The sequence below is a fragment of the Gavialis gangeticus genome, unplaced genomic scaffold (genome assembly GCF_001723915.1).
Source record: "Gavialis gangeticus isolate Ggan-Ray unplaced genomic scaffold, GavGan_comp1, whole genome shotgun sequence".
Taxonomy (NCBI): Eukaryota; Metazoa; Chordata; order Crocodylia; family Gavialidae; genus Gavialis; species Gavialis gangeticus.
The window spans coordinates 145,351,935-145,359,447 of NW_017729024.1; the positions used below are offsets into that span (position 1 = coordinate 145,351,935).

The 7,513-nt window shown below is 40.4% G+C and overlaps 1 long non-coding RNA gene across 1 annotated transcript in view; it reads right to left on the bottom strand.

The window, feature by feature from the left end:
- Positions 1-2,931: 2,931 nt before the first annotated feature.
- LOC109297818 overlaps positions 2,932-7,513 on the bottom strand; it is an 11,366-nt gene continuing 6,784 nt past the window's right edge. Inside the window, exon 3 of the long non-coding RNA XR_002097430.1 lies at positions 2,932-2,942. This is a non-coding gene — a long non-coding RNA (uncharacterized LOC109297818). The remainder of the gene's footprint in view (positions 2,943-7,513) is intronic.

Here is a 7,513-nt window from a genome sequence, read left to right on the forward strand (position 1 = left end):
TTTTTGGCAAGGAGACATTCCCGGATGTTTTTAGTGAGCCATGGAGGCTTATATGCTCTCCTGCCCCCTTTGACCCTCCTGGGGATTACCTTCCTCTGGGCTTGGAGGATCGTTTCCTTAAGGAGCGACCACTCCCCTTGGACACCTGGCTCCCCTCCCCTCTGAGGCTTGATCAGAAAGCATTTGGCTAGACCCTCTCCACCATTCACACCTTGTGGTTTGGTTCATGATGATGACACATGGAGTCCATAACAGTTGTCCTACAGTTTGCATTTCAAAACACTTAACTATTTGTGGTTTTGTTAAAGTTCATTTAGTTGTGGATTTGCCTATATCTCTCATTTTGAAATGTAGACATAGATTACCCCGGTCACTCCAGATAAAAAGTGCAGCTCTGTCTGAAACACTTTTCAATCACTCCTTCCTGCATTTATACAACAGCTTGACTAAAGCACGTTGAATTGTGCCCAATAGCCCCAAAGAACATTTAAAAACTGCTGTCCCATGTGTTTCTTTTTATCTTCATTTCAATGGTCTTTTTTCAAGCCCATGATCGTTTGACATTTAGTTAAACTGGTAGAGGAAATGGAGATTAGTCAGGTCATTTCAAATCAGCACAACAGAGTCATTCAGCCACAATATGAGGGGTGGAGAAATGCCTTTGCTTTGAGTCCCAGTTACTAAATGCCCCTCAAAATAGAAACATTGTCCCAGTGCACAGCTGGTTTGGGTTCTCAGTATGAAATAAGGCTAAATTACAGAATTAACACAGGGGATTCAAATTATAGGCTACACTTAAAGGTTTGGGTTTGGGGGTTCGTTTTATTTTTTGCGGGGGGGGAGAAAGGAGATTAAAACATGTTTATGATATTTGGGGAAATATTCAACTGTTGTCAGGTCCAATAATAATAACCCAGATTCTCTTCTGTGCCCCTTGCAGGCTGTTTCTGGATAGAAAGCTGGTGCAGCTGGCCCCATGGGAATTCTCCATGTGAGCTCAGAGGGATTTTCTGTTGTCAGAGCCAGGGACTAGACTAGCAAATGACAGAGAAACTGGTAAGTACACATTTTCATCATGCTGTTCTGTGCGCTCCTTAGCTAGAGATGAAAATCTAGCCAATTGCTGCTCATATTTATGCAGCACCTTTCCTCCTGAAAGAGCTCCAAGTACTTTATAAACCATGGGTTGGATCTTGCCAACCTGTGTTTGAATGAGTAATCCCTCTAGAGTCCAAGGGGAAAACGTGCATGAGTAAGGATTTTCAGGTTCAGCACTGCTTTAAGTTCTCATCTGTTTTTGAAATAGATAGAAATGAGGGTGACCGCCAAGCTTCACAAGAGCGAAGACACGTTTGGCCAAAGTCATCAGTAAACAATGCCCTTATGCCCTCAGAGCTTGTCAAGGAACCTTCCAGCTGGAACTAATGCTCATACCTGTATTTTCTCATATACCACATGCTCCCCAAATAAGACATGGTAAGATACCCCTTGTTTTTGGAAAGGCAGAATGAACAAAGATTCTTTCCAGAGTTATGGCCACATGAAGCAAGGACTTTGGTTCACTTGTCCTCTCTTTCCTACTTTTAACCCTTTTACACCTGAATTAGTTGAAGATTAAGCCCTGTCTTTGCTTCAATTCATCCCGTGAAGGGATTAATACTAGCTGTGCTGAAGACTTGACTTTGCTCTAGGTGGCCGTGGTGGGGAGAGAAGGAAAAGAAGGAGCAGCCATTTTACAGCAACCCCATGTTTCTATTCCAGGGAGAACATCAGATTCCCCACTTAAGACATGCATCCCAGCTTTGGAGCAGTAATTCTAGGGGGAAAAGGTGCATGAGGTATGCGAGTGAATATGGTGACTTGAATAATTTACAGGGATTTGGTGACATCATAAAAAGGTATGACACTTCAAGTGTTTTCTCCTTTCCTTTTCCTTTTATTACATTTGAGGCAAGGGGCCCCAAAATCAAAGGCCAGTCACCATTCTGATCAATCATCACCTCACAAAATTAGTTTCAAAATGAAAAGGGAAGAAAAAGTTATTTTTCTTAAAATTTCTAAACAGTCAAGCTATTGGGTAAGCATCTGTGACAGCATGAAAATAGGAGCAGGTAAAAATTAATTCTATCTAGTAACAAGCAGTAGCATTACCAAGTGGGAGTGACCAGGGCAGCAGCCCTGGGTGCTGCCTCTGTGGCTGGGAGGGCACAAAAATAGCCATGACCACAGTGATACTGATTGTGCCATTGAAAAATCAGCGCCTTGGTAGCTGGCACTGCCCTGAGCATTGTAGCCTCCAGGAGTGCATTGCTGCCTGGTTACACCTCCAGTAACAATTATTCCAATTTCTCAGTACCCATCCACCAATATTTTCTCCTTCTGTGTCTTTAGTTAAAAATCAGTGTTTCCCATTGTACCAATAAATTATTGTCAACCCTCAGAATTTTTCATGGACCTCCATGCCTTTTATTATCAAACTTTTAATTGAAAATAGGGGGTCCAGTGCAATCAACAGATTGCTTACAGTGGCCTGACAGATCACTAGAGGTCCAAGGACCACAATTTAGGAACCACTGAGAAATAACTAAATGCCCCAATGATCTTTCCAACTGCTTTATTAATCTGACCTTCCTGTGGAACCAAAGGAAAATGTATGTGCCTTGGGCTCCCTGTTTTCCTGGAAGTTTATTAGATTGTCCCAGTTCTTTCTACACTAGATTTTCCTATAAACCCCACCAGATTAGAATACCTTCTTTTGCCTTTAGAGCCAAACTTAAACCAAACTCTAACAGGTGGGTAAACTTGTTAAAAACCCAGCTTCTGTGGTGATACTGTGAGGTCATCGCTCAGTTTTCTTTAGCATATGACTAAAGGTTCTAATTTCATCCCAAATGTTTGTACAAAGCAGGCAGGAAATGGGTTGGCAGCATATTTTAATATTGCTTATGTCTCACAGTATAACCTTCATAATAAAAATGGATCTGATAATGTAGCTCTGTGCCTAAATCGGGCACACAGCTACATCAAACCCTTTTAATTCTTGTCTGAATAGCCATGTGTTTGGAACAAGTAATCTTTCAGTCCACTGAAAAATATTTAATTTTAATTATTTAAAACAGAGAAATTTAAAATCTCATAAGAGTATACTAAACAAAACCTTCTGGTATTGGAGGCTTAGACCCTTAACTTGTTTGTGACCCACTGAAGTTCATTGGAGGCTTCCATTTATTTTAATGTTTTTTGGCTCAGATCCTTGGAGAAAGGGTGCTTGAAAAGATGTTGGCAACCAACCATGGATTCTAGCACAAACAGTTGGGCTCTGTTTTTTCAGCAAACCACTAGGTATTCTTCCCCCTCCTTTTTATTAAGGTGCATTGGTAGTTGCACCATACTTAATATTATATTACAGAGTTCAATTTAACAGGACCTTGAAATATATATTTGGTGGAAAATCTAATTGAAATGCTATAAAAATCATTAAATAAAAAATCAGACCACCATTGTAATTTTTCATCATGGCTTGATGAAAAACTAATTGATGCCCTGAAAATAATAACATTTTAAAGCATCCGTCTTGATTAATCTTTTCTGGATTGTGGAAAATTTGTGCACCAAGCTAAAATTGACAACTTAACTGTTGTGGCATGGGTGCCATTGCTTAATTCTGAGAGGAAAAAAGTACAAGAACAAGAGAGAGAATCCTCACCGAGTTACTTCATAGGGAAAATTCTCTGAACTGTGAGAAAGGAGTTAACCCAACGCATCCCGTCAGGTCATCTAAACGGTGTTTGAATTTCCATGTTGTTCACTGCCTTTACTTATTGACAAGGCAGTAAACCCTGACCTAAAAGACAGGGAAGAGCTGCTGAAATCTTTCCCTTAGCCCCTTTTTTAAATACATTTGGAGAAAAAAAAAATATTAGATCCTAGTCCCCAGCTGTCTAAAAAGAGATACCTAAGTTTTTCCATTGTGGTAGGCAATGGATCCTTTCAAAAGGTCTAACCTACTTTGACCACTAAAGTCATGCTCCTGTTTCAGGGCAAGGGTAGAATCTGGGGTTCCTATTACAAGTATCCTGATGAATAATTGTATAACCAACTGGGAATATGTCTTCTCCACTGCTTGATTTTCAATAGAGCTAATTATGTGCTTTTAGCCTGCAGCTCTAGCGTCTGTTAGTGATGTAATGGGCTAAAAGTTTAAACGCTACTGCTGAGCTACATGGAGTATGATACAGTGAAGGATTTTCTAAAAACTAGTCCGTACATTATAGTTTTTGTCACTAATATATACATTTCACTTATTTGTCACACGTTTTGTTTGTATTACCCACTGATCCCTGTGTCTTAGGCATCCTCCTCTGTACTCATTCCTCTGAGGATAATGCATGTTTTAGCACTTAGCTGAAATGGCTGATTCTTCAATACAAGCTAAAAGACTCATGCCTTTAGCTTTGAAGGTCATTGGTTCAGATTTGATGTTATCCAAGATGGCATCCAACATCCTTGTTGGTTTGCTACACTGACATACTTGAGGTTTCGGCAGGGTAAAGGAAGAGCAATGGGCAGATCTGATGGTGTGTTACAGATACACCCAACTGCTGCAATTGCTCTAATGTCTTCCCAATTTCCAGATGCGTATGATGCGATACAGTGTGTTTCAGGAAATGGGTGGTAACACAGATTAATTCATGGAGGCTTCTTTCAACAGCCAAAGTATGTCATCACTTGTATTCCTCAGTGAATTGTTTTTGCAGGACTCCTTTCATAACTTTAAAATAGGGTAAAATGTGTTAGAGAGAGTTTACTGAGGCATGTCACCACAATCCAGGAGGAACACTAAAGTTGCACAGGAAACTGTTAACAAAATTACATTTAATGACAATTCAGGTTACATCAGGAAAAGCCCTACCCACTCAAAAGCAAAAAACAGGGAAATAAGTCCAGAGGAAAGCATAGTGTATTTATTTCTACTTTCGTGTTGCCTACAACATTGTCAATAACACTCCCATGCTCACAAACTTAATTTCTATCTCCAGCAGTTACCCAAAACAATATATATTTCAGCTTTGTCAAACTGGCACTCAGCATGTGAATCCTTGACATGACCTCAGCAGCAATAAAGCAGAATAACTTGACAAGTAAATGTGTGACAATCAGATGTGCTGATCTGTCAACACAATTCATATACAAACAAATGAGATCACTGTTAAGGTTTTGCTTGAGAGTGAAAACCTTATGGAGTATTCGAGTGTGTTATTGTGCTGTAGGCAACTGGAGGTGAAAAGCAGTGGGCGGGCCTTTTTCCTTTAACTTCTTGTTTCCATGCATTTCAAGTTTTGGGTGCACAGAGTAGGGACTAATTTAGATGAATTTGGGTGCATCTACATGAGATGGTTATTGTGGAGTAAACTAATTAGCTCTCAGCATCTACACCTGAGGCCCTATGAGGTGGCAGAAAACTAATAAGCTCTGCAACAGGGTAGTACTTGAACATACTGCTACAGAGTTTTTTACTCTGAAACACCACACATGTAGATACTGATGCAGCAGGCTGGGGCATGAGGGGGCTTCAGTGCAGGGGCTGCCTGCTGGCTAGTCTCACAGTGGAGTACCCTTGTGCCCAAACCAGCCCCTCTGCAGCACATTGAGCTGGGTCAGAGCAGCCCTGGGCAAGAAGGCTGCCCCTTCCGGGGCCCCTGCCAGCCAGGGCTGCTCAAACCCAGCTTAACATGCTGTAGTCCTGAGCGTATGTGTAAATGTGGTACCTGGGAACAAAGGAATCAAAACTTGTGGAGGAGGGGATATTTTTATTAGACCAACTAGATATTTGCAAGCAAATTATTTTATTTGCAAGCTTTTGGGTGCACACACCCTTCATCAGGTGATAGCAATAAACTCTGGTGCAATATGATTATTGGTTTGCATGAATATACATGTGTCGACACACCCTCTTTGAGTCAGAAACAAAAGGAGGATTCCCTTTACTAGCTCTTCCTGAGGCTCTGAGACCAGATACGCATTAAACAAATTAAACAACTTGAACTTCACATGTTTTTCCTGCTAAGAAACAACTACTATTATAGAAAAGGCATTTAGGATTGTTTCTTTTTTTTCTTCAGGTTTTTTGGAATAATTTTACATTTTCAGATTCAAGATGACCAAATAATTCCACTTATTTCTGATCTCATTGCCAGTTTATTATTAGAGCAGCTGGCTATAAACCAGCTGACTTATGTCAGTTTCATAATAAAGAATGACAAAGCTAGACAAGAGCCCCCTGGGAAATATCAGGAGGTGGATCAAACACAATAGTAAATCTGTATAAGAGACTATGAGTTCTTTGGCAAGAAGTTTTTCTGCTTTTTATAGCTATACTTATTTCACAGGTTTTCTTTCTTTTACTTGTGCTGCATTTTTTCTTCTTTCCATTTTCAATAGGTTATGTATTACAGTACACTACAATACTTATTTAATATTACCAACTAAAACCTTATTTAGTATGATGCAAGAAAATATTCTACAAGGTAAAATAGAAACAATTAGCGCTGCCAACTGGTACCTCAGGTTTGCTCCTTGTTGTTATATAAATCAGTATTAATTATGAAATAATCATTGTTGTCTAAGACTGTGACTGCAATCATTGCAGGTATCCTATGCCCAGGTACACCCTATACCCATGCAGAGACCTGTTAATTTCACAGTAGCTAAGTGGCAGGACCAGAGGCAAAGTCTGCCAGCCTCCATTTTCCTTTTCTCCCTATTATTCCAGTTAGTTCTATTCTCCCATTAAACCTTGTCTATTCTTGCACTGAAACATTTTTAATAAAAGCCTTGTTAAGTGTTGGGACTTGTTAGAAGGGTGCTACTGTACTTTCCCTGGGTAGTATAGACAGGAAAGAACCCTATTATAACATTCTTTTCTTTAGGCTACTGAGTGCTGGATTTGCAGAGGACTGGGGGATGACTGCTGTTGCAATTGAAGGCACTGCAGTGGCTAATATTGTTAGGCATCTTGCCAGCTAATGTAACTCACAGTCCTAAATTAGGTGCCCAGATTACGGTATACAGTGCCTGGGGGTAATTTGGACCCTAAAGAATGGCATTCACAGAAACCAAAAAACAGGAAATACTGAGGAGAAGGGATGGGCCCATGCACCGTGCTGTACAGAGTTAGGGATTGTAAGGTACAGCTGGGAACTTCCTCCTACAGTTAAGTCAGTCCTTCCTTACACACAATACAGCTACAAAGAGGAAGTTTCCCAGTGGTCAGAGGAGTCGTATGGAATGTGGGAGACAGATGCAAATCTCTGCTCTACTTGGTTTGTAAAAAGTATTTAAATATGCATTCGGTGAGAATTACTTCATTGCCTGGTAACTAGGGTACTAGTATGACCCCATCACCACTCTGACTGGCAGAGAATGGAATTGAATTTGACTTCTCCATATCCCAAGTAATAGATTTACCAGCAGGGCCATGTCTCATTGCTTCATGGCTGTGTGTGTGTGTGTG